The sequence below is a fragment of the Camelus bactrianus genome, chromosome 20 (genome assembly GCF_048773025.1).
Source record: "Camelus bactrianus isolate YW-2024 breed Bactrian camel chromosome 20, ASM4877302v1, whole genome shotgun sequence".
NCBI classification, from domain to species: Eukaryota; Metazoa; Chordata; class Mammalia; order Artiodactyla; family Camelidae; genus Camelus; species Camelus bactrianus.
This window is the reverse complement of record NC_133558.1, coordinates 27,255,123-27,282,449: the sequence shown is the minus strand read 5'-3', so window position 1 is coordinate 27,282,449 and position 27,327 is coordinate 27,255,123. Positions and strand designations below refer to the sequence as shown.

The window sequence follows — 27,327 nt, the reverse complement described above, 5'->3', positions numbered from 1 at the left end:
GTACAGCCCCTTCTGGATGTCAACTTTTTCTCTCCTCTCTGTCCTCCTGCCTCCTATTAGCATCCTCACCCATGAGCACGCAGCTCATTGTTTACTGCAGGCTCGTCCCTGCTGCCAGCTCAGCCCCCAGGACCTCGGAGCCCCGCCCTGCCCTTTGCCTCCTTTGCCTTTGCAGCCGGGCACCTGCAGCAGTGCTAGGTACACAGTAGGTGTTCTATAGATGCAGGGAAAGAGAGGAACAAAAATAAAGGCAGGGTTTGGTTGGGGAGAAGCAGGGCCTGTTGCCTTAGACCCCTGGGTGGGGCAACAGGCACAGGGAGGATGACAAGCAAGGAGGGAGCTTCCCCTTTGCTGCCTCCAAGGATCCGTGCTCTTCCAGAATCATAGTCCTTGAAGTTCTATTGTCACAGTGGTTCCTTTGTGCTGAACATGACTGCCTCCTTCTAGGGTTCTCATTTACAAGGCAAATGTCCTCCCCGTGAAAATTAATGTGTTTTGTGACCCAAGTGTGATGTCGAATGACCTTGGGTAAGTCTTGGAACTTTCCTGGGCCTCGGTGTCCTGATCTGTAAAATGGGGCCACTTCTCACTCCTACCTCAGAATTGTTGTGACAATTAAATGAGTGACTCTTTAGAAAGCACTTAGCATGGCAGCTGGCACGCAGGGACTGCTGGCCAGCCTAGGCGTGGCCAAAGAGACTGGAGCAAGAGAGATTTAGAACTTCAGGCAGCTGGGTGGGCTCAGGCCCCCAGGAACAGCACTGGGAAGACAAGGAACAGGACCTGGGTTTCAGGTCCTGATTTGGGAGAGGGGCGCTTTGGTGTGGGGAGAAGAAGGGAAGTGAGGAACAGGGGACGAGCAGGTTGACTTCCAGCCGCCAGCCATGAGCACAAGGGAGACAGCTAGAGAATAGAGCCCTCAGAAAGTTTCCAGCACATTCCTGCTAAAATTATCCTCTTCTTGCATACGAAACTCTATATTTAAACCAGCGGCCTGTCAGAGCCGCTGTGCCGCTGGTGCATGCCAGCGGGTTTGGGGCCCAGCGCCGATGCAGGGGAGCGGGCGGCAGCCCAGGCAGGGACAAGGCACCCAGTGCGGGGGGTGAGGCCACCGCCCGCCCACGGCTGCTTGTGCAGAGTCACACAGAGGTGCATAAGTGTGCAGTGCACGCCTGTTACTCCCGAGCAGTGTGCCGGGCCTCCGGCCTCTTGTCCTGGCCTCAGGGGGCAGACTTCAGCAGGACAGACAGACAGATACAGTCACAGATACAGGCATATGCAGAAGGGATGGGGGCAGACAAGTAGAAAGAAAGCAGTGAGCGAGAAGAGGAGGAGGAAGGAGCCAGTGAGCCACGGTGGGAGGTGCAGAGCTCCAGAGACAGCTTGACATCTGGGCGGCACATCCTAGTCCAGGGGGTGATGAGAGGGGGGTCTCAGCCTCCTGTGACCACCAAGCCCCCCACTCGGAGGATAAGGGGACCCCAGCCGCTCCTTTTTTCCCGCAGCCGCCCAGCTTTCTCCAGGGAGAGCGCTGGCTGATAAGAAGCCGGTTTTACCTGAGGCCTGGAACATTAACTTTGACACTGAAAAGGGGATATTTTATTACCCAGGAATATTTCTGCATCTCTTCAGAGATCTTCTCGCTCAACCCCCACCCCCAGCAGCAAGCCTCTTCACACAATTAAAACCAACTCTCCAGTTAACCCTACTGATCCGGTCTGCACCAGGCCCCACAGAGGCGGTTTTACATGAGGGTAAGTATCTCCTTTATCCTGTGAGGCTGACCCCTCACCCCTTGTGTGTGGGTGTATGTGTGTGCATGTGCGTGTACGTGCACATGCCCAGGGCAGGTGTGGTGACCCCTGAGGCCCTCCCACCAGGCCCTTCCTGCAGCCCCCGTCTCCTCCGATTACAGAGCTTCCAGGGGACCCTGAGAACAATCTGTCCACTGAGTCTCTGAGAAGGGCTGTGACTAGCCCAGGGTCCAGCAGGGACTGATCTGAGCCTGACCCCTGGTTCCATATTTTTTCCATATATCCTCTGCCTTCTGCTGAGCTAAGTCCCTGTCATTCTTTGTGTGTGTCTGACTCAGACGTATGTCACCTCCTCTGTGAGATCCAGCTCTGGTTTTCCAGGTAGGGTGGTCCAATGGTCCAGTTTTCCTGAGACTGTCCTGGTTTTAGCAGAGAATGTTCCTCATCCAAGCCAGGATGGTTGGTCACCCGTTTTCCAGGTCAAAAATGACTCCTCCTCTTTCTGGGCTCCCAGAATATTCAAGGATAATAGCTCACATTTATTGACCCACTCAACCATTGTCCTAAGCACTCCACGTGGATTCACCCATTTTACCTTCATAATAGCCCTCTGAGATAGATACTAGTATTCCTATTTCACAGATGGAAAAAGCAAGGCACAGAGAGGTAAAAAGGCAAGTCCAGCTGAGGAGGGCAGAGCCAGGATTTAAACACGCACACCTTGGCCCCAGAGTCAGGGCTCTTGGCCACGAGGCTATCCAGCCCTCTCTCGGAGGGCTCCCCTTGTGGCTGGTGTATAAGGCCTCCTTGCTCAGCCAAACTCTGGGCAGAGGAAAGCCCAAGTCTCCTCGACCCCAGGGTCCTGCACAGCGCCAAGCACATCAAACGCCCTAAGGGAATTTAGCTGACTGAGTCCACGCATGCCTGGCCTGCCGTCCCTCCACTGGGGCTAATTCTTTTTCTTTGTCCCACGCCCTGAGCTTCTGGCCTTCCGAGCCATCTTCCCTGCTCCTCTTTGGTGTCTTTCTGGCTCCCGAGCCCTCTATTCCAGAGTTTTGAAAGAAACTACTTTCCCATGAGCCAGCAAAGGCCAGAAGAACTCCATGCACACGTTCTGAGAGGTTCCAGACTCAGTCTTTGGCCTGAGGCCACTACAGACCCACCTCTGCACGGCTGCAGGATGGGAGCACCCAGACTCCGGAAGCTGGGCCCTGTCGGGGGCCTCTGGCTTCAGGGGCCTCTGCTCCAGCACCCGGCTCCCGAGCGCTATAATCCCCTCCGAGGGGTACGGGTGCTGCGACTCTTGCGGTTTACTCTGTTTCCAGAAACCCTTAGTGAAATTACAGCTTTAATTAAATACAGCTGGCTGTACGTTATACTCCATATAATTATCGTGTTATTATTATTATCACTTAGACAAAAGTTCAAACAAAGTTTATTGTAAATACTGTTTGACAGAAACAACTAAAGGAGCTGAGGGCTATCGGCCACCTGAATGACAGAAGGGTGGTCGCTGCTACTCTGGAGGCAAAGGAGAGAAGGTGCCTCTTGGGGGATGCAGGTGTGCACGAGGGCAAAGAGGAAGGGAGAGCCCTGGGCCGGGGTCAGGCCAAGGAGCCATGTGGCCCGGGCAAGTCCCTGTCCTGTCTCTAGGCCTCCGTTCCCTCCTCTGGCATGGAGAAGTTTCACTTAACCTACAACTGTTCACTGAGACCTTCTATGTGTCAGGCACTGTTCTAGGCCCTGGAGCACGGTGGATAACCAGGCAAACAAAACCCTACCCTCATGGAGCTTACATTCCAGTGGGAGGGAGGGAGACAGTACATGAATGCATAAATAAATGTGTGCTCTAACAGCAGGCAACAAGGAGTAACCTGAGGAAAAATAAAGCAGGGAAGTGGAGAGAAAGGGTTAGGAAGGATTAGAGGGCTGCTATTTCAAGAAGATCCTCCCGTAAGGGGTGACCTTTGATCAGGGACCTGCATAAAGTGAGGGAGTGAGCTGTGAGAAAATAAGGGGGAACACTCCCAGCAGAGGGAACAGCACTAGCAAAGGCCCTGAGGCAGGAGCCAAGTTGGTGTGTTCAAGGAATGACCAGGAGGCCAGTCCTTGGAGCAGAGGAAAGGAAGAAAAAGTGATGTGAGGGGGAGGGTACATAGCTCAGTGGTGGAGCAAATGCTTAGCATGCACGAGGTCCTGGGTTCAATCCCCAGTAGCTCCATTAAAAAAAAAAAAGTAATGGGAGATGAGGTCAGAGGGAGAGGAGGGCACAGAGCATGTAAGGCTAGCAGGCCTTAGAGGGGAATTCAGATTTTATTCAAATGTGACACAAAGCCATGGTGGGGTGAAGGGAAGGCAAGTGACAACATGATTTGATTAGGATTTGATTCAAATGAGGATCACACAGGTTCCTTCCAACTAAGACTCAACCTGACTCCAAGGTCCATTCTTGTGAAACAAACCACCCCAAAACTTAGTTGCTTAGAATGAAGATTTCTTTTTATCTGTCAAAGTTCTGTGGGCTAACTGGGTTCAGCTGAGTGGCTCTTGCTTGGGGTCTCTGTGGGGTTTAATCAGGTGGAGGCAGAGACTGGGGTCATCTGAATCCTGGGTTGGGGGGGATGTCCAGGCTGTCTTCTTCACTCATGTGTCTGTCATCTCAGCTGGGTGTTTGGCCAAGCATGTCTTTTTTTCAGAGGGGTGGGGAGGTAATTAGGTATGTATGTATGTATGCATGTATGTATGGGTGTATTTTAACTTCGGCACTGGGGATTGAACCCAGGACCTCACGCATGGTAAGCATGCACTCTACCACTGAGCACCCTTCCCCTGAAGCACCTCTTTTTTTCGTTCCTTGTGGCTGCTCCACAAGCTTCCTCCCAGCATGGGGGGCGAAGAGGGTTTGACTTCTTACACAGTGGTTGAAAGTGAACCTGTCAGGAGGCCCAGGTACAAAAGCTTTTTCTGACCTAGCTTTGAAGTTGCTTTTGCCACATTCTATGGTTACCCTGGGCTGCCCCAGATTTAATACAAGAGGATGAAAGTGGAGAAGCACCGTTAATTGAGACGCCATCTTTAGAGACGAAAGGTACCATAGTTTCCCACTAGAAAAGCCACAGAAATTATAATAGCTACTGTTCATTGAGTGCTTTCTATGAACCAGGCACTGTTCTGGTATTCAGGTTTTACCTCATTTTATCTCTATATCAACCCTAAGAGGTTGGTACTATTGTTAACCTCATGTTACAGATGGGGAAACTGAGGCACAGAAAGGTTAAGCATCTTACCCAAGGTCACATAGCTAGTGAGTAGGGAGCTGGGATTGAACCCAGGCTGTCTGGCTCCAGAGTCTTTGCTTCCCCAGACTCAAGCTCCCTTGGCAGTCTAGAGAGAGACACTTCAAAACAGCTGGAGACAGAGGGACCATCACCAATCTCCCTGGCTTCCCTCACCCAGGGCATGGCAAGCATCTGACTGCACTGGTTTGCTGAAATGCACAGCACAAAAGGACCTTTTCCATGTGTGGAAGGAGAGGGCTCTCTGAGCCTGCTTCCTGAATACCTCTGTGGCTCTGGCAACTGGTACATAACATCAGACCCACAGCATTCTTGAACCAGAAGGAATCTTCAATAGTTAGCCTAAATTGTATGGTATAGACATGGGAACTCAGGCCCAGAGAGAAGCAGGGACTTGCTTGAGATCATCGCAGTTACTCTGCAACCCATCGGTGATATTCGTAGCCCAGATTTCACCCCATGACCATACTCAGGGCCCTTCCTGGGGGCTGGGCAGGGTGGAAAGTACACATATGCGGCAGCACTGGAGTAGAAGCCCAGTATCTCTCTGCTCCAAACATGGCCGTGTTGTGTGCATGGCCTTGTGTGTGACTAGTGTCAGAGAGCCGAGCTGGAGGGGGCCGAGGGCTCTGATAGAGCGGATGGCACGACGTACCAGAAATCAGGGGAACCTAGCCTTGTGACCTAGAGCACCTCCATTCAATCCCTCTGAGTCCCAGGGTGAACTGTCTCCCAGCCCCAGCCACAAGGGGTGCTGTGGTGCCCAGTGATTCTCATTCAGGCCTGGGGTCTCTGCAGATGGGCTGGTAGGAGCAGGCGGTAAAATGGGTTATGGGTCTGGCATTTCAGAATCCTCAGGCTTCTAAGGATGGGGGCAGACTGTTCCTGGCAGCCAGGCCTCTGCCATGGGCCTGCTGTTTGTCCTCCTTACCGGGAGACGCCCAGCCCATCACCTGGCTTGGAGCGCGGAGCAGGTTGCTAACTTCTGCTGACACTGGCAGGGGCAGCCGCTCCCAGCCTGATACCTCATGGCAGCCACACTTGCACAAATCTTTAATTGTTTAGTTTAAAGAATTGTGTTTTGACCGCGAGGGGATTTTGGCTGGAGCTCAAGAAGTGATAATGATATTTCGCTGCCAAGACGTCTCCTTGGCGCTCTGTGTGTTAATGTGCACTTCCAAGACGCTCCAATTAACTGCATCAGCTCTCGGGGAGAGAAAGGGAGAGGGAGAGGAGGCAGGCAGGAGAGAGAAGGGAAGGAGAAGGCTGGCAATGGAGAAGGCAGACAGCCCCCCACCATCTTTTTATTAGCAAACAAATGGGGGTGGGTGGGTGACAAAGTTCTTGAAGACAAGTTTCAAGTGAAGTGGTGTCTCATGCTTTGGAGGAGTGATACTGGATAAGACCAGGAGGGCCCCGAAGTCAGATGCCCCAGCCCAAGTAGAGGCTCCCCTGGCCTGGAGTTCCCAGGGGTGGGCCTGCTTCAGGGGCCCCCACCTCGGTCTCCTGCCTTCACATTTCCTTCGTGCTGGCCCCTGTCTACATGTCTTCCGTCTCCCCATTACTCAGAGAGAGAAGACAGAGATGATACAGACCTTGACTTTGATCCTAATGTGGACCCCAGCCTCCAACTATTCTAGCCTCCTCCCTCCTGCTACCCCCAGCCTCACTTGCCCTTCCGACCACCGTTTCTGCTGTTCCTTACACTGAACATGCTGGGCGCGCTTACACCGCAGAGATTGTGCATTTGCTGTTCTCTCTGCTTAGAATGCTCTTCACCAAGGTACCTGCTTGGCTTGCTTTCCTACCTCCTTGAGGCTTTGACACAAATGTCACCTTCTCAGTGAGGCCATTTAAAAACCTGCATAACGTGCCCATCACTCCCTGTCCCCCTTCCCAGCTTTGTCTCTATCGCTTTCACCACCACCTAACACACAATTTCTATACTTATTATCTACCTTCCCTACTGGCATGTAACCTCTGAGAGGGCAGAGTTTTGGGTTTTGCTACATATTCCCAGCAAGTAGAACAGTACCTGGCACATGGGAGTTGTTCAATTAATATTCATGGGTTGATAATGGCATGAATGGACTCTGTGTTTACTACTATGCCTTGTCCCGATACGGTTCCGTATTCGGAATCCTAACTCCAACTCTATGTCCATCCCTCCATCCGGCTAGGCCAGCCAATACACTAACCCTCCCCCCAGAAATATTTCTTGACCCTCAAACTCTCACTCTTACTCTCTGACCCCTAATTCAACTGCAGCCCTAGCCTTGCCCTTCACCTCTGCTCTTACCCTTGCCCTCACCAATCAAATCTGGACCCTTCCCCCATCCAGTCTGCTCCTTCTTAATTAAATGTCCTCAGCCCTTCCTGGAGGCCTCTGGCTCCCCTGTGCTTTGAGACCCAGTCCACCGTGGGCCTTGAAGTAGGACCTCCCACTGGAAACCCCAACTGGGCCACACCTCTCCAGGTGGCCCCCTTGCATGCTCATGTGTTAGAAGGGCCATGGAGAAGGATGCTGGGCAGGCAGCAATGCCTTCCGGGCTGCCTCTGGTCTGGAAGAGCTGTGGGAGGTTCCTCCTGGGTTTCTTCACTTTCACAGGGTGAGAAGAGGAGGAGGCGGACTCCTTGGTCTCTCCATCTCTGTTCCCAACTCAAGCACCCAAATGACTTTTCCACGTGCTGAGGTGTGAGCTCACATCAGCCTCCCCCATCCCCTCTCACACACATACACTCTGCTCACGCTCAGAAGCATCCAGAATTACAAACACAGGCTAAAGCTGCATTGTATGTGAAAGCAAAGGCTAGCTCTAAAGCAACATCTGCCCTCCCCTCCCTTCCTGCCCCACCCAGCCAAAGTGGAGGGAAGGGGTCAGCTGGCCAGAGATGGGGGCCTAGAGGCTGCCCATCCAGAAGAACGGGTGAGGGCTGAGGGCTGGTCAGAATCCTCCACCCCCCTCCCCTCCCTCTTGCCACCCCCCTTCCCTCCCTCTTCCCCTCGCCCCTCCTCCTTTCACTGCCTTCCCCCGTCTTCCCTCTTCCCGTCCCCATCAGGCCTCCGAGGGAGGGTCAGCTCTGCCGGCTCAAGTTACCAGAAGTTGAAGACAGGAAGATTTAGCGAGGGAGCCGGGACCAGCACAGTGTGCTGTTTGTCCGCCTTTGAAACCAGAGGCTGAGCGGCGGGGGTGGGGAGCGGGCGGGAGGCCGCGGACACTCGGGTGAATTATCGCTCCGCTCGGGTTCTGACTTCCAAGGCTCCGGCCGCCCTCCCCGGCCCCAGCTCCTGTTTCTCCAGGTGCTGGGGTGTTTTCCTACGTGTTAATTTGCCCCAGTTGACGCGCCCATTCTTGGCCCCGGCCCCCCAAGGGGAGACCAGCTTGCCCTGGGGTGGGTCAGGGAGCACTGAGGGGCGGAGAGAGCCGGGAGGTGCGGCCGAGTCTTGCCCTGGGCTGAGAGGGACCAGAGACAGGGTGGGAGGTGCGTATTTGGGGAGGGTGGATGTCAGCTCATAGCCGCTCCAATGCCCTCTCCACACTCGACACCCCCTCCCCACAGCCCCAGGGAAGTCCCTATGGGGCCTGCGCACTCACAGCGACCCCTACTGGCCCCTCAGCCCTCTCCAGCCACCTCCTCCAGGAAGCTCTCAAGGGCTTCCCCTCAAAAGAGCTCCTGTAGAGAATGTCTGTGAGGTACTTTTGGCTTCCCAGACATCCTGCCACTCTGTCTTCACTAAGATATCATGAGGTCAGTCTAGGTCCTACGTTTATACTTTAAGAGATGACATTTTAGAGACAGGGAAATGGAGGCTCTGAGAGGCTAAGTGACTAGCCCAAGGCCACACAGCTACTGAGAAACACGGTCAGGATTTGAACGGAGCTTTTTCTGAGACTAGTGTCCATAACATTCCCCCTCATTCATGTGAGAGGAGGGTGTCTGAAAAAGGAAGGAGAGAGGCGCACAGAGGGGGTTGGGGTGGGATGATAAACCCACCCTGGGGTGGGGGAGAGGCCTAGCAGCAGGAGAAACTCTCAGGGATGTCAGGGACCAGCCAGACCTCATCCTTTGATCCCTGGTGTTCCTCTACCAGGCTGGGCTGGGATCAGGGTCTGAAGCTAGGGCAAGAGTCTGCTGACCCTCAGGGTGGCCTGTGTGGGGGGTGCTCACACTTCCTACTATCCTGACCCTACAGGCCTGGGGCCCAGGCAGGGGGCGAGAATTCCTATCAGGCTTGGGAGCAGGAGGCTGGGGATTAGAGAGGAGCTGTTTCTGCTGCAAAAAGCTGGCAGTACAAAGGGTCTCCTGGTGACAGGGCCCCTCCCCACTTCCCTTCCCAGGCTGAGCTGAATTGGGGGGGGGGCACTTCTCCTGACTGTTGTCCCTCTTGGGCCCTGCTCTCCTTTCTCAGAGCCCCTCCTCATCTGACAGGCAGTGGAGTCCAGGCCTCCCCCAGCCCAGGCTTCTCCCCCCTGATGTCTGCTACACTCTCCTGCCCCTCTCCTTCCTGGCTGCAGAGCCCCTCTCCCCTTGCCTTCTCTCCCAAAGATGAACAGAACCACCTCCATCCCACCAGCCCCTCCTCTTCTCTTCTTGGCTCCATCGAACCCTTTGCCTATCAGGTGGGCTGTGGGGGGACTATGGGCAGGTAGGTCAAGGAGTGGGGAATGGTCCCCTCCCTGCCCTTCCCAAGGAGAAGTCAAGGAGGCAGAGGCATTCAGAATTGCGGTACTCAGACCTCCTCATCCTCTTTGGCCATCTTTCCCTTTCCCCCTCCTTTCACATGCCCCTCTGATGCCAGAACTCTGTTCCTACTGCTCCTTACCAAGATCAAATGCCATATCCCCCACACCATCACCTTGACCTTACCCTCCCAGAATTTCTAACTCTTAGAGTCCTGATTTCTTACTTCCTACTCCTGGTGGAACCCCAGGGCTGAAGGGCAAGATGAGTGTCAGTGGGGGAGGTGAGCATGGTACAGAGAGGGAGGACTTAAAAACCTTCTCACGGCCTCACCACTAACCTGGGATAGCTGAAGTAAATTGGACTGCCCCGGAATTGAATCCAGCTTTACCACTCACTAGCATGGTCTCGGGCAAATGATTTAGCCTCTTTGGCTGGTGTCTTTTCATTTGGAAAAGAGCAAATCTTTTCTTAATTTGCACTTTGGAGTTGGTTGTGAGGACTAGCTGTGCCTGGCACATAGTAAGTGCTTTAGAAATGATGCTGTATTCCAGTCTTTCTGGTGAGTGAGTGTCTGTGGTGGGGAGGGGGGCCTGGGGGGAGGATGTGCCTAGGGAGTGCAGAAGGGGGAGAGAGGCTGGTTGGCCAGATGCCAGGCAGCCTAGAGCAGGCTCAAAGAAACCCCTAGTGCAAGTCTGGCAAGAGTAAAGGATGGATCAGGATGGCCACTAAACAGTAACTACAGCATCTTTACTGAGTCCCTGTGGTTGCCTTGGCCATTTACGCATGATGGAGGAGAAAGATGGATTCATTTATGGCGTTAGTGCAGAATTTTTGAACACCTTTTACGTGCCAAGGCTGATGCTGGACCAACCATGCTGAAGAGATGGCCACATTTCCTACCCTTATGGTGCTTACACTTTAGTGGAGTGACACAGACAAAAAGGATGTCAATGGACACATAAAACATGCAAAAGAATTGCAAGAAAATTAACCGGGGGCTAAGATGGGTGGTCAACCAAAGGCGTGGCACAGAGGCTGAACCTGCAGGATGAGAAGGGCCTAAGGAAGAGCACAGCAGGCAGAAGGACAAACGGTGCAGGGAAGAGAGCAGGGAAAGAAGGGAGGGAGGAAGAGTTACAGGGGAAGAGGAGAGGGAAAGACCATGCTATGTACATAGGATGCTGTTGGCCATGGTGAGGTGTTGAGATTTCCTTGTAAGGGGTCATTGGAAAGAGAAGGGGGACACCATCTGATTAATGCTCCAAGGTTGTCCCTGCTGCTCTGAGAGGAAGGATTGGGCTAGGATAAGAGTGGGAGCAGGGGGACAATGAGGCTTAGCAGAGGTCAAGCTGGACAGGAGATGGACTGGCCTCGGGTGGTAGCAGTGAAAGTGATGACAAAGGATGGATTTGACCCAGTAGGACTGGTGGATGGATAGGAGAGGAGGGGGCAGAGCGAGAAGGGAGAAATTAAAGAGGACAGCTGAGCTTTGGGCTGACTGTTTTGGCGGATGTGTGCACCATTTCCTGAGAGGGAAAGCTTGAGGGAGGAGGTGCGGGGAGGAACACCAGAACTCTGTTTTGGTTTTATTACATCTCAGATGTCCGTGAGAATGGGAGGTGAACAGTTGGGGAAATGCATTGCGAGGGAAAGTTAGGGCTGGAGATAAAATTTCAGAGCCTTCAGCAACAGAGAGTCTCTACATCCACGGTCCTGGGGAGACCACCTGGAAAAGTGCACATAGAAGAGAAGATGAGTCCAGCTTAGGTGAAGAGGAAGCCCACCATTTAAAGAGAGGCCAGCAGCTCCAAGTGGGGAGTGGCCCAGCCTGTGAAGTGGGATGGGAGATTCAGGAGAGGAGAAGGTTTCAAAGGGGAAGGTACCCTCATCATGTCAAGTGCTGCTGAGAAGTGGAGGAGTTAAGGACAGAAACAATACTGTGGGTCTTGGCTACATGACAGTGGTTTTGGCAGAGTTTTCAGCGAGAACGGAGCGGTGCTGTGGGTACAAGTGTGACAGCAGGCAGGAAAGTTCACTGTAGCTGCAGCTGTTGGGAAGACCTCCTGGGGGGGAGGATCCCTGAAAGAAGAAAGCAGAGGGTGGGAGGTTGAGTCGTGTTTCTTCCCCTTCCTTAAACTTTGCTACATGCACCCTCTCCTCCTGCTTTCTCCACATCTCCAAATCCTGCATCAATAACCATTTCAGTGTGGCAGAAACTGTTCATAGTTGACCCCAATATCCATTCTATCCTCTTCCTTAGTAATAGAACCACCAACTCTTTTATTGAATATATTCCCACTCAGAATAAGGACTGTATTTCCCAGTCTCTTCTGCAGCTCAGCATGGCCATGAGACAGGGTTCTGGCTCTAATATGTCAATGAAAATGTGTGGGGCTTTCAGGAAATCTGAAATGGAAGAATAATCCTTCTTTGAGGTTCCTTTTTGCTGCCCACTGGAATGAAGGTGTGATGGCTGGAATTTGAGCAGCCCTCTTGAATCATGAGGTAGAAACTATATACTGAGGAAGACAGAGCAATAGAATAGAAGGAGCCTAGATCTCTAATGACTCTGTGAACACATCCACCTAACTCTGAGCTTCCTATATATGGGATTTCTGTATGTGTGACAGAAATGAACTTTAATCTTTCACAGGCAACTCTTATCTTGGATTTTCTGACACTTGCAAAAAAAAACTAATCCTAACTGATACACTAGCAAAGCAGGGATTGCCTGGGAGAAGAGGGAACAGGTGATTACAGTACCCTCTCACTTGAACTTTGGGAAATGTATGGCCTGGACAGTAGAGAGTGGGGTTGAGACCTCTGACCTAAGCTCCTCAGACACTGGTTCTCGGGAGGGCTTAGGAGGGGTTTGGGAGCCTGCCCTGGAGATTGATGACCAAAAGGTTTGCTCAGCCAGGACTCTAAGGAGGGCACCCAATATGCTGATAATCCTGCTTAATCCTCACCCCCAGCCCAGTCTGCTTTTTACCCTTCTCTGCTCTGCTCTGCTCTGTGCCAGGGAGGCTGAGCCCTCTGGCTCCCTGCTGGCTTCAGCCAGTCGGAGTAGCCAGCAGGGGTTTGAGGAGGAGAAACTCCGCCCCATGTCTCTAGTGTGGCTGCATCTTTCCAAGACTGCAGCTCCTACAGGGCAGCCCCTCTGCCAGGGCTCCAGCCTCCACTGGACTCACATGCACTTTTGCTCCTGGACCCCTCAGGCCTAGGGTAGTAATGGTCTCCCTTGTTGCTAGTCTCCGGTGCCTCAACATCCCTAGTTCCTCCCCTTAACTCTGGAAAGATCCCTTTCTTTAAGTCTCTGCATTTGAAGCAGCAGAGGGGTGGGGTGGGTAGTGAATCTGGTTTCCTGTTGGGACCCTACCTGATACAGCACCATCTGCCCAGCCACAAAGAAACCCCAGGGCAGGGGCAGGCCCAAGAAACAAGAGAGAGATGATCTGGCCATCTGGCAGAAACACACAGGACAAACTAGGGGCAGAAAGGTAGAAACAGAGAGAGATTTAAAAGGTAGACAGTGGTAGATAGAGATGGAGCAGCCAGAAACAGATGAAGAGAAAGACGGCCTGGAGGAAGGGACAGAAGGACAGATGAGGCTATCTGAGGCAGGGAAGGACAGAAAGACACCAAAGAAAGGACTGATATTGAGAGGGAAAAACGACAAAGGATGAGACAGATGCTCAAGCAGACAGAGATCGGAAATGGGGCAGAGAGAGAAAGGGGAATACAAGCCAGAGGTTTAGTGACATTAGGGTCCCTGGGGGCAGCAACATAGAAAGGAGAAGACAAATCCCTCAGTACACTTACTTAATTCAAAGATCCCAGTCCTAAACCAAAGCTCTGCCTGCACTACCCGCCCTGCCTCATCCTTGCCTCTGGACCCTTCCTGTCTCGCCACACAGTCCGGAGTATGGTGTGGTTGGGTCTCCTTGTGACCCTCTGCTGAGGGCAGAGCCTTCTTCAGTCCAACCAGGTGTATCAGCAGGGTCCCACTCTGGGGCCTCAGGAGCACTGAATGCAGGGAATCAACTGGGATGCAAAAGCCAGATGTTGAGTGGGAAGTTGTCAGCCCTGGGCCTGGAAAGGAAGAGGAGGTGGTGGTTCCCTAAGTCGGTGAGTGCCACAGACTGGGTTTTCAGTGGGGGAACTCGGCCACTGCCAAAACCGTTCAGCAGGGAGGACACTGGGGGAACAAACACCCCCACTTCTTTCTTTCCTCCTCTGACCTTCTGCTAGTGCCTCCACTGGCTGAACCCAAAGAAAGCAGGAAGACAGACAGCTGAGTGATGCAGCCCAGAAGGGTCAGCCTCTGGGCACAGAGAAAGGGGAAGGTTGAGGGTGGATGCGGAGGGGCAAATGGGGACACTGAGCACAACTAGATCCCCTCTGCCTAGGGTGGGGACAGAAGGGGCCAGCTCTCTGTGTTGGAAGCTACATGGTCTGTATTTCTCTTAACCTAAGTTTTCTCATCTGTAAACCCAGGGTAAGGATAATGTCCACTTCTTAGGACTGTATGAGGGGCAGTAAGCCGTGACTGCATCTGTGAAAATGCCTGGCTCGGCGACCGCCACACTGTAGCACATGGCATGGTGGGTGGGGGCAGCTTTTCCCTCTCTGAGGCCGGGCACTCCCACAGAGGGAGTTCTGGTGACCACTCGAAGGAGAGACCCCATTCACAGGCTGGCAGTGAACAGAGGTTCAAGACACAGAGCAGAAGCAGAAACCAGGGCAAGCTAGAGCAATCAAGAACAGCTTCTAGAGGGGGTGATTGGGACTGAGTTTTGTTTTATTATTTTTAAACTTTTACTCCAGATATTTCAAACATACATTAAAGTAGACAGAATAGTATAAAGAGACCCCCTGGATCCCATCGCTCAACCTCAGCAACAAGCAATTCATGGGCAATCTTGTCCCATCTCTCCCTTTATTACTTTGAGGCAAATCACAGACACATCATTTCAGCCATATAGATTTCATATGTATCTAAAAAAGGTATGGACTCTCTAAAAAATAACTTTAGTACCAATGTCACATAAAACATTAAAATTATGCCATTAACCCCAGTAGCAACAAATATACCTAGCACCCAGATCCAGGTTTCCAGTCCCTTCTCCAATAAAAGGAACAAGGCTTCTCAGAGAAAAAAAAAAAACTGACTCTAGGACTGGGGCAAGAAAGATACAAGATGAACTTGGAGTGTCTAAGGGTGCCAGAAAGCATGGGAGTGCTTAGAACAAAACAAAAGCAAAACCAAAAATCCCACACTGATAGAGTATGTCAAAGGGACCCAGGAGCCAAGGGAAATAGCTTTCAATGGCCAAAGTTGGAACAAATTGAGCAACAAAATAAATATAGTAGCATTGGATTATTACCCAAAGTATAAAATAAATATCCCTGAGTCCATGCTGATAGAAATAATTGAATAAATAAACAAATGGAGAAGGAGTTACACTTTTTCAATTCCTTATCACATCAGAGTGACTTTTTTCTTTTTATGTCCATCTTTCTTTCTAACCAGCATTTTCTTACAGATTAGGACTTGTGGTTATCTTTGATCATGCCTGTCCCTGAGAAGGATCTCCAGATCCACTTGTCAAATGGACAAAAGGTCACGGAACCCACTCAACTCCAACCTACCCTCTCTGGTAGGGGAAGAGGTACCCTTGTCTCAGTCCTTCAAGGTCCAAACAAAATGAGCTCAAAGGTGCCAGCCACACCTCCAAATTCCATTGTGGCTTCACCAAGCCTGGCCTGGGCAGACTCTCTGAAGTTTACTGTATGCCAATCTCTCCCAGATCTTGTGTCACAGATGGCTTCACAGATGGCCCTCAACTCATTTGGGGAGCTCTTAATTTCCCTGAAAGATGAGGCAGTCACTCCACTTCTTAATTCTTGTGGTGGACTCTGGGAAGCAGGGTATTAGGACTTAGGTCAGTCAGAGGCACAGGGAAGGAAGGGGAATCCTTCATACACCTGTAGGCCCAAAACCCATGTCCACGCTTCCCAGAGCTGGGAGGAGGATGGACTCTCACCTGAACATAACACACTTCCACGCTTGAGCAGGAAGCAAGGCTGAAGGTAGGAAATTCAGAGGGCTGAGATGAGCTCTCAGGGGAGGGGAGCCCTCTGGGCATTCTGGGTTCTAGCTTTCTCTTATATACCCCCATGCTAGAGTCTTCTGCTGCAGGAGCCCCCAGAATCCACCAGACACTGTTTTCCCATTTTCTCTTTCAGGGCTCCCCCTCTCCCCAGTTTTCCCAAAGATGCCCCCAACACAATGGACTTCTCAAGGACTGCCACCAAAATCTCTCCCCACCCCAAGAAGCTGTCCTCCCACCTGAGGTTCCTTCCTCCTTCTCCCTTTGATATCAGCCAACTTGATGGTATTTCAGCTCAGAGATTGAAGAGAAATTTACACACTAACTCTGAATTCAATTAGATTGCAAGTAGGACCTATATTTGTACAGTAATGTAGCTGGAATCCTAGGGTTGGATTGATTTCTGAGCAAACAAGCAAAGAGCATTCAGGAATTTCTTTGGCACCACGATTGGAAAGGGGACCTCCAGCCTATGCTGAGACATTTGTAGTGACAGGAGGCTCAGTGCCTCACAAGGCTGCCCATTCTGCTGCAAAATAACCCTGAACCACCAGAAATATTTTCCTTGTTTTGAACCACAACTGAGACTCCTGTTTTTGGTGTGTGTGTGTGTGTGTGAGAGAGAGAGAGAGAGAGAGAGAGTGTGTGTTTGGATGTGCATGGAGGAAGCACTACTAAGCACAACCAGTTTTCTTGGGGAAAGAAGTTATGTTGTTGTTATGCAGAGTTTCATAACCTGATTTCCTTTACCTGCCTGAGTTGCTGGTTTCAATGTGGCATCACATAAGTTTATCTATGCAGATATTCCTCGGTCCTGGGGCTGAGGGGCCTAGGGTCTGAAAAAGGGGAGGTGATGAGATGAGGAAGGTTGAGAATAGGAGGGAGGAGGAACGTCTGAGGAAAGGAGGTAGCCTGCACAAAGGCAAGTGTGGGCAGGAGGAGGAGGCTGGGCTGGTATGATAACTTGGGGTTGGCAAAAGAAAGAAGGAAATCCAGAGGTCTTCCATTCACAAAAATCTTCAGAAAAAGGGCTGTCCTCACTGGCAACCTTGGGCAAGAGAGCTAATCTCTCAGAGCCTCAGTGTTTTCATCTGGAAAGTGGGTATAATATTAATACCCATATCCTAGACTTGTGGAAATTAGACGAGACAAATTGAGCAATAGTGCCTGGCATATACTAAGTGTCAATACAATATGGAATATATTATATATAATACAATATTATATTACAAATAATACACTATTTACTCTTTTTTGAGCCCCAATTCTCCTTCCAGCTTCAGAATCTGGGCTCCCTTTCAGCATCTGTTTAAGAAATCCGTTCTTCCCACGTGTGTGGTTCTGCTCCCTGCTGCAGACAGCAGCCATCACTGGGTGGGGCAGGCAGAGGCTTCCCTGTTGATTACTCAGGGTTTCCAGGGCCCTTGCAGAGCCTCCCTGCTCCTCCTCCTCCTCTCCAGGCGGCTCCCAGATCCTGAGGGACAGGCAGTGTGTATGTTTGGAGAGGGAGGGAGTCTTCCCCCAGTTATTATACCCAAAGTCAGCAACCCAGAGCTAGGCCCTTGGGCTCTCTGTGCTCGCTGCATTGGGCATCAGCACTAAGCGCCTCCTCTTCCGAGCCCTATGGGGGTCCTGATGGCTGGGCAGTCAGGCAATCTATGTGCTAGCCTGGGCTCTTACACAAACTTGCTGGGTGACTTTGGGTAAGTCCTTCCCCTCGCTGAGCCTGAGTTTGCTCCTGTGATTAAAAAAGGAGAAAAGAATGCCGATTCCATGATTTGATGATGTAAGTTTTTCAGATGGGAAAAGGGAAGGGAAAGTAAAGGAAACCAGGGCTTTTACCCAGGAGAGTCCAGTGACTGGTTTTCAAGGCAAAGCGTTTGGGAGGTGGGATTATCTGAATAACTCCCCAATCACCCAGGTCACTGCAGGAATGGAGACCTAGTTTGACCAACTCCCAGACTCACAGAACACATCCCTCTGCTTTTCTTCTCTGGTTCCAGCCGGGCCTCTTCCAGGGGCTTTAACCCTGTTTACAGAAATGGGAATTTGCATGATGAAAATAACCCCAGCCGGACTGCGATTTTACTGAGCTTGGCACAGGGCTCGGAAAAAGCGGCTGCATAGCCAATTACTGGAATTTTTAAACACAAATAATATTTTATGGGATCAGTGGGCTGGCGCGGGGCCGCCGCACCCGGCGAGGCTCCTCCGCCCACAAACAAGCTCCGATTGTGCCGCGGGCGAGCGCGCCAGTCGCAGGGTGGGAGGTGGGGTGGGGGTACCCGGGTGGGCCGGGGTCCCGGCGCAGGCAGGTGCAGCGTGGGGCTCTGCCGCCCGGGCGCCGGCGGGCGGGGAACGTCGGCGAGGCCCTGGCCGTGTTGGGAGGGAGCGCCGGGCGCCCGGCTCACCTGCAGCGCCGCGCCTGGAAGCGTTTAGCACGAAAGGGCGCGCCCAGCGCGATGCTCCCCCGCCCGGCGGCCGCCCGCTGGGCCTGGCCCGGGCCCCGCGCCCTTGGCATGGCCGTGGCCGCCTCGCCGCCTCCGGAAGGCCGGCTTCCCGGAACGGCCCGAGGGCGGCGGGGAATCCGCGCCGAGGCCCTGGAGCCACCCCTCGCCTTCCCAATCCAGCCCAAGCCGCGCTGGCGCGCTGGAGGCCGACGCCGGAGCCGCGGGCTGCACCCAGGAGGCCAATGTCGGTCCAGGACACAGCCCAGGGGACTGAGATCTCCCCGTTGTCCCTCCAGAAGTCCCCATTCCCTTGCACCCCGAGCCCGCCGGGCCTGGCCGAGGACCCCGGGACACTAGCCATCCGGGCAGCCGCGCATTCCCCTGCCCGGGGCTTGTCCTCCGCGGTCCGCCCGTCTTCCCCAGCGGAGCGCCCAGTCCCAGCACGTACAGGGTTAAACAGGAGCAGGTGTGTCGCCAGATGCCGCTCACCACCCCTCTCCCCCGCAGCCCTGTCGGCCTCCTCCTCCTCCGCCCACCCGCTCAGAACCAAACAGTCCCAAATAAAAGTGCTATTGTTGCCTTTCCCCACCCCCGTCGTTGCCCCGCCACCTGGAGCGGAGCCCGGTCCCCTCTTCACCTGCCCCGGGGCCGGCCGGGGGGAGGGGAAGTGGGGCCTCCGAGCGGGGACTTCCGCTCCTCCCTGGCCCTCAGCATCCCCTCCCCCAGTGCCCCCGGCGCTGACCCCTGGGCCAGCGGTGGGGGCCCTGCCGTGGAGAGTAGAGGGCTCCTTTCTGGTCTGAGAACTGGGTTCTGGCCTCCCCTCGCTCCTCTCTCTAGCCCCTCAACCTCACTGGTTAGACCAGCCGCAGGGTGTGCAAAACTGGAGAACAGTAGGCCCCTTCGAGGCCACCAGGGCAGTGCCAGCCTCTCTTGGCAATTGGCAGCTGGTATTTTTAAACATTTGTGTGTCAAGTCAGGGACAGCGGGGTAAGAGTGATGATTCCCTTTTCACAGACCAAGAAACAGAGGTAGGTAGAGGTGAAGTGTCTAGCCCCAAGTCAGGAGGCTGGGTAATGTCAGGGCTTTGCTCAGAACTGTCTGTGGGCTCCCCTGGCACTGCCAGGCCTCGGGCACTCATTTGATGGACAAAAAAATGGGGGACCCCAGAGACCGGCAGCCTGCCACCACCTTGGACTCACTGTAGGACCTTGGACTCGTTACCCTTCCTCAGGTTTCCTCATTCTTAAATCGATGAGGGTGGACTAGCGTGATTCCTGAATTCTCTTGAATCCAAGGGGCTGGCTGACCCCCGGAAGTCTGGGGGCTGTGGTGGGACCCCACGAGTGATCGAGGCAGCCATGGTCTGTTCAGAGGGAAGAAAATGTTTCCCCTCTCGCTCCCCGTCTCCGCCAGCCTCCCCCGCCCTGCCTCCATCCCTCCTGCCGGCCCCAGGGAGGCTGAACTACGAGGTTAAATAAATATCTGACGGTGACTCAAGGAAACTAGTCAAGACTGTTGCCGGGAGAAGAAACCCAGACCTCTGTGAAGATCCGCCCCCGAGCCCGAGCAGCCCCCCGCTCCGCCCCTGATGCCTTCAGAGCCCTGGCCCCCTCGGGCCTCGCCCAAGTGCCCCAGGATAGACAACCTCCTCTCCCCGACCTGCTCCAGCTTTGTGAGTTGGCACCACTGGGGCTGGGGGCGTGTGCGCAGGGTTACCGTATTTCCTCTCCTTGCGCCCTCGGTTTTGAGCGCAGGTATTTAACTTCTCCAGCTCACGGGAGAGTCCTCTCCATTCTGTGAAAAGTTGGGAGGCTGGATGGAGATTTTGCTTTTGTTCTCTTAATCTCACTCCTGACCTGCCGACCTGCCAATCCTGTTTCCTATTTCCACGTGAACGTCTAGCGGGCACCTCAAACTCATCTTGTCCAGCTTTGCCATTCTGATCCTTCACCCAGACCTGCTCCTTTCAGTCTTCTCCATCTCCAAAAAGGGCAACTTCAGTTGCTCCGGAAGAAAATCTTGGAATTATTCTTAATCCTCTCTCTTTCTGTCATCATTCATCCAAATACCTTAGCGAATCTGGTTTACTTTGCCTTCAGAATATGTCCAGAATCCTCACTACTTCCCCACTTGCCCCATTCTCTAACCCACCATCTTCTCTTGCCTGGAATATCACAACACCTCTTAACTTGTCAGTCTGTGTCCCTTGTACCCCTCAGTCTGTTCTCAGCAGAGCAGCCAGGGTTATCTTTTGAAAACCAAAGTCAGATCATGTCCCTCTTCTGCTCAAAAATCTAATAGCTGCACATCTCGCTCAGAGAAAAGGGTCCTTCCAAGACCCCGGATGATCTGATCACCACTCTGCCCTTTTTGTCCCCTCCTCTCCCCTTCATTATACTCCAGTCACACTGGCCTCTTAACTGTTCTACAGGCAGGACAGCACATTTCTGCCTCAGGGCCTTTGCACTTGCAATTCCCTCTGCCTGGAATAATCTTTTCTCAGATTCCTACAGTGCTTTCTCACTCACTTTGTTGAGGCTCTCCCTACCCCCTCATCAATACACACAGGCTCCTGTCTATCTGTCCTATCTCAGCAGCTTGTATCACCATCTAACATGCTACATATTCACCTGCTAATTTGTTTGTCTATCTCCTCCCACTAGATTGTAGATGCTATGAGGGCAGAGGCTTAAAAAAAAAAAAAAAGCCTCAGCCTGAGAACAGGGCTTCATACATAGTGGACACTCAGTAAATATTTGTTGAATGAATGAGTCAGTGAAGGAATGACCTGGTCACCTTCCTTTCCTGGGCCTTACTTTCCTCACTTGTACAAGTGAGTTGGATCCAATGAAAGTCCCCTCAGCTTTGAGAGTCCCCTGGCTCCTCTTAAACCTTACCTGACCAACATCCAGTCCTAGTCCTTCTGCAACTCTCCTGATGGAGGGGGGGGGGGGTGGCTGGGAGTATAGGCTGGGTTTTGTGGGAGGGGAGATCTGAAGCTAGGCTTGCTTGGAGAAAGCTGGTCAGTAGGAGATGGAAGATGAGCGCCACCCCCCCACCCCCATCGAAGGCCCTGCCCTCTTCCTCTCACTCCCATGGACCACTCTATCCTCTGACCAGAAGGCTTTTGGTCACCTGGAGAAGCTGAGCCTGGGGATGCCAGGTGTATAAAATAACCACCTGAAGTGTGGAGGGCTGGCAGTTTAGAGGGGCTGAAGGTAGGCTGAGGAGAGTTCTGAAGGATCTTCAGAAATATGGAATTGTCACCTTTCCTGATACTTGAGGGGTCAGAAGAGGTAAGAGGGGAAGGGTATGCTCATCAGTCATGCATTTGTTCAGGCCAAATATGCTTAAAATGCCCATGCACAAGGGTCCCCAGGGCATAGGCACTGCCATAGAGGGGAGAAGGGAGCAGTACCCAAGATGAGTCTTTGATGGCTGAGCTGAGCTTTTAATAGGCCCTGGGAGTCCAAGATGAATAAGACTCAGTTCCCTCTCTGGGGAAGCTCAGACTAGTATCTAATAGCTTTTTTTTTTTTTTTTAACAATGATTGGTGTGTTACAATTAGGCAACTGATTTGGGAGCAGACAGAGGGAAGATCTCAACTCTTTCCATGGTGAGAGGTGATGAGGGGATGTCAAAGGAGGCCTCCTGGAGGAGGTGACATACCTGAGCAAGACTTGAAAAATACAGAAAAGAGGATATGGCTTTTGGCGATCCAGAAGGTGAGAGTGAGGGGTAGAAAGTAGAATCAAGGTATCAGAGAACTCTGTGCTGGTGTTGACCAGCACCAGGCAGAGGAGGCTTACCCTAGGGAGGTGGCACCCTATCCAGAGGGCCCATTCATTCATTCATTCATTCAAGAAGCATCCCTGAAGGTCCTCCATATGTCTAGGCTGGGGCAAAGCTCTGGAGGAGGCAGGGGACATGCAGAGTGAGACCTGGGCTAGTGGTCAGGAGACTTGGGCCATAAACAGCTCTGGTCCAGTTTGGCTGTGTGACCCTGGAACCTCTCTGAGCTTTAGTTCTCCCAACTGTAGAGGCAACAGATAATTCCACCTGCACTGCAGGACTCACGGATTATGCTGAGGATCAAATGAGACAATCTCACCATGTGCAGTTCAAAGTGTATGACAGAGGGACAGGAAACAACACAAAGCAAGATCTGAGTCCTTCAGGAGCTTGGAGCATGGTCTTTGTAGCTTAGAGGCCCCTCTCTTGGTCTCCCAACTTTCTATTTCAATTCAGGTCTTGGGGCCCCCTGGGACTGGCTGACTCCCTCCCTAGTTTCACACTTGAGTTGGCTTCCTTCGAGACCCCAGACATCCAAATGAATGCTCCCCCTTGTGGCACTTCATGGAATAACAGATTTCTGAGCAAGAAGAGGTTGGGGCGGAGTTGACCACAATAAGGGAGGAGAAAGAGCCCAGAAGAGGAAGAACTTGAAGATCTGGGAAAGGAACAGGGCAAATTGGCGAAAGAAGTGAATCTTGAAACAGAATGTTAGACTAGAAGGGACTTGGGACCTCCTTCCACACCCCATTTTACAGATGAGGAAACTGAGATTCAGGGAAATGAAAGTTAGAGGCAGGACCATGACTCAGGTGTCCATACACTCATATGCTGGATTCATTCCATTACACCAATGCAATGAAGAGTGAACATTGCAAATTCCCTCTACATCTGGCAGATATCCCCCAGAGGGCCTCTGACTTATGTAGCAGTCTCTCCCAGGGCAAAGATTGCCTAATGCTAAAGACTCTGCTGTTGGAGTGGCTGGTATAAAGTCAGAGTTAATGTATTCTGGATCCAGAGATAAGAAATAGACAATTCACCTGGATTTTTCTCTTTTTACTGCAGTATAGGTGCAGGGATGAGGATGGGAACACAACTAAATCCAAAACTAAATGACCAACTCAACGAGAGGGGTGTGTGTGTGGCAGCTGTAAGAACAGAGTGCTTTATCTAAAAAAATTTAACCTACATCTTCTAATTTAGTTCTTGCTGCTATTATTAGCCCACTTTAGAGATGAGAACAATGAGTCACCAAAGCATCAAAGTGACTTGCCAAGGTCCAGAAGAACATTAGGGAAGGACCAATGTGGTGCATACAGAAGGCACTGATAGATGCCATCTCATGCCTGTGAGATTGCCTTGTTTTATGGAGCTGATTTCAGGAAGAACTCTTCCCAACCTGTGGTCCTCTCCTACCACTGAGATTTCTGCTGCCTTCCTTGGATCCTGGCAGCCTGGAGGGGCCTCTGGCTTTGTGTTTAAGATAAGGGATGAGGTGGTGGGTGGGCAGAAAAAAATGCAGCAGCAGAAGAGGGGCTGCCTGCCTGCATTGAGCTGAGGGGCTTTTAAATACCCTCATTTGAGTCACTGGCTGGTTGAAGGGAGGCCTGGATTTCTGATCATCTCGGGGATTGGAAAGCAAAGGTGGGCTCAAGAGCCACTATAAAAATGTACTAGGAGCCAGGAGAAGGCCGTGTTGCCCTGGCCCATTGCTGCATCAGTAGGGTGCTCAGTGGTTGGAGAAAACCCTGGGACCAGGGGTGGAGCACAGTGTAGAGCAGTGGTTGGGAATGGAGGCTGCCTGGGTTCACATCCCAACTTCCTCACTTACCAAATCTGTGGCCCCAGCTTCACTTCTCTGTGGCCCAGTTTTTCTATCAGTAAAATGGAGAATAATAGTTCCTACCCAAAGACTGTTGGAAGCATTAAATGAATGAACCATGTGGAGTATTTAGGAAAATGTCTGGCATGTAGTAAGTACTCAATAAATGTAATCTATTATTAGATTATTATTATCTGAGTTAGAATATCATCACCTGTGCAGTGAAGGAGGTTGAGTTGGATGGGTGATTTCCAGTTATAATTTTCCACAGCTCTTTTCCCTGAGGGCATGTATTTACGGGGTTGATTCACAGGACCAGAGCATCCCAAGATCCCTGGACCTGTTATTCTGTGCTTTGGGGGTTATCTGCTGAGTCTGGATGGTGTAATGTCCAGGGGAGTACCATGCTGGATGACTGGAGACCATGATCCCAAACCTGGCAGCTTAAGCTTTGGTACCCAGAGGGCATCCTGAGGTGAGTCCCAGGGAACTGAAGTTCCTGGATGTCCTGCATCCAGCCTGTCCCTGAGGGGTGGGCTTGGAGGGAGGAGGAAAGAGAGGCCTTCGTGGGAGAAGGCAGGCAGGGAAAGTTCCTTGCCCATCGTGTTTACTGAACTGCACTGAATTATGACTAAATGCCAAGATCTGGCTTCAGGCAATTGCCTAAATCATTTAGGGGTTGACAGAGGAGGGAGGGAGGGGACATGGGGAGCTTGGGGGAGAATGTTCTTGTAATTCTTCAGTCTGAGGTACATTAAGGAGCCATAAGCCATGTCGAGAGCTTGAATTACATTAGAGAGATTATCCTGTTACAGTTCATAATCCTGGATAATATACCGTCTTGGAGCACACCTGCCCATGATAAATCTCACCCCATAATGGCCTGACCCTGGGGACCCAGGGAGGCTGGGGCAGCTGGCAGGGGCTAGCAGCATGGACACAGCCTTGGCAGAGGCCCCAGTGAGACCTCTTGACTCATCTTTGTGCCCCCCGATTCCTTTCTTGGCCCAGATACAGCTGGGGGCACCAAACTTCTCCATCTCCATTCAAGGCGCTTGGCTCCCTAGCCCCCTTCTCGCCTTAACCGCCACCCCATGAGCCCATGTCTTGCCCTGGTGGGACAGACCCTTGGCATCCCTGTTTCCAGGCTCTCCTCTCCCTGAATGCCTTCTCCCTAATCTCTCCAAACCCAGGCGGATTTCATGGTCCCTGAAGACCCCTCAGAGGACATACACTGACACCCTCTTTAGCTCCTTCCCTTGTGAAGGGGTGTGTCACCTGCCATCTACGTGTTTCTGAGTACCTGTCTCCCCAGCTAGAGTACAAGTACCGTGAAATCAGGAACCGTGACTTCTGCCACGGCACTTAGCACAGAGAGGCGAGGTAACTTGTCCAAGGTCACTCAACTAGTTATTGGCAGAATCAGGGTTCGACCCCCACTGGCCTGGCTCCACAGTCTGTGCTTTTGGCCACTCGGGAACACTGTCTCTCTGACCTGAGAGCTCTGTCCTGTGCCACGCATGGGCCTGGCCCCACTTTCCGTGAGCCATCACATCCTTACTAGATTCTATTTGCCTTCTGCTGGGGACCCTCATGAGCCAAAGGGATGACTCTCTGGTGGTGGATCTTAGGGTGGGATGGCACCTGAGTCTCCTAGATTCACCCCCAGACTTTTAAGTGGCCCACTCCCTGTGTGCCCTCATTAACTCCCCCATTAGTCTGGCAGCCCTATCCCAGACCTACACCTTCTCTTCCCCTGGTCATTGCTTGGCCCCCTGCTCCTGGCAGGCTTGGTGGTATCTGGGTGCCTGCCCTGGCTCTCTCTGTATGACACCTCAAGCTCCATCAGCCTCAGATTCTGCTTTACTCCTCCCACCTTCTTTCCCCAAACACATATTTCATGGGTACCTCTACCTGGGGGCATGTGGAGTGGAGGGTACATTTCTGGGTCTCCTGGGGCTGGCTGTGCTACTGGGGGTTCAGCTAACATAAGTCACTCTGGGTCTTGAAGCCACAGCTATCCTTTATCAAGTGCTCACCAAGTGCCAAGCATCAGGTTCATGCTTTTTGCCTGCATCATCTCATGGACTCCCATGCGATAGGCACTACAGAATTTCTATTTCACAGATGAGAAAGTTGAGGCTTAGAGTGGTTAAAAACTGTCACAGGTCAGCACCTAGTAAAGGGCAGAGCTGGAGTTCAAACCCACGCCTGCAAGTCCCAGAGCACATGCCCTTAACCCTCAATGCCACACTGTCCCCTGACGGTGAGTGTCAGATGCCCTGGGCTGCCTCCCCAGCTCTGTCTCCACGCAGGCTCACCCTTCTCCATCCCTTCTCACCACTGCTAGCATCTCTAGCACCCTCCTCCCTACCTTTCTCTTGCCAAGTTCCAGAACTCCCCTGCATTCCAAGTCACTCAGTGCGCCAAGGATTCATTCCCCCTCTGTGCACCTCCACATCATTCATCCAGAGACAGAGCCACACCTGTGTGACCATCCACCCGTCCACTCACTCCCGTCATTCATTTGTGGAATCCTGGAATGTCAGGGCTCAAAGGGGCTTTGGAGATTATCTGGTCCAGTGGCTTTTAAACCAGCATGCATTTTTCACAGAAAGGCTTTGGTGGAGGTTCTATAGAGGAATCAGATCAGTGAGGGTTGGGGGTGGTATTGGGAGGATGGGGGTGGTATCCAGGGTCCAGCCTTCTCACCCCACCCCCTGCTCTGTACTCCCAGAGTGCAGTTGGCCCCGGAGCTGTGTCCAGACACCCAGTCCACGAGAACCTGTTGCCTTCAGTCACAAACTAAGGGTTTACCATTACAGCAACTCATTCTCCCCAACCTCTGAGCTGCACAGACCTGGGTCCTAACCTCAAGCTCCCCACCTCTACTTACAGAGCTGCCTGACCTTGGGCAAATAAATCGAGTAAGCTTTATACCCTGCATCTGTTTCCTTTTCTAAAAAATGGGAATAGTAACAGGACCTACATGTTACTGTGTAACAAACCACCCCAAAACTTAGTGGCTTAAAACAGCCCATGTCTTGTCTCTCCTAGTGTAGGGGCCAGCTGGGCTCAGCTTGACGGTTCTTCTGCTGGTCTTTCTCGCAGCTGCAGCTCGGAGCCCCAGCCGCCATCAACTGGAGGACAGTTCCAACTGCTGGGATGGCCAGGCTTCTTGCTCTCCGTGGACTCCCAGGCTCTCGCCTCTCCACCCGAGCTCTCCAGCTGCACAACCAGACTTCTGATACAGCAGCTTAGAGTTCTCCTAAGCACAAAAGTGGAAGATGCCAGGCCTTCTTAAGACCAAGGCCCAGAAGTGGAATGGCCTTATTTCTGCTGCATCCAATTGGTTACATTCAAGGGGAAAAGAAATAAACTCCACTTCTTAGTGGGGGAATGACAAAGAA

At 52.3% G+C, this 27,327-nt stretch overlaps 1 long non-coding RNA gene across 1 annotated transcript; it reads left to right on the top strand.

The window, feature by feature from the left end:
- The first annotated feature begins 1,155 nt into the window (after positions 1-1,155).
- LOC123613919 (uncharacterized) lies at positions 1,156-27,327 on the top strand. The gene is made up of 3 exons (XR_012501137.1): positions 1,156-1,754; positions 24,231-24,392; positions 27,029-27,327. It is a non-coding gene; the product is annotated as an uncharacterized LOC123613919 (long non-coding RNA).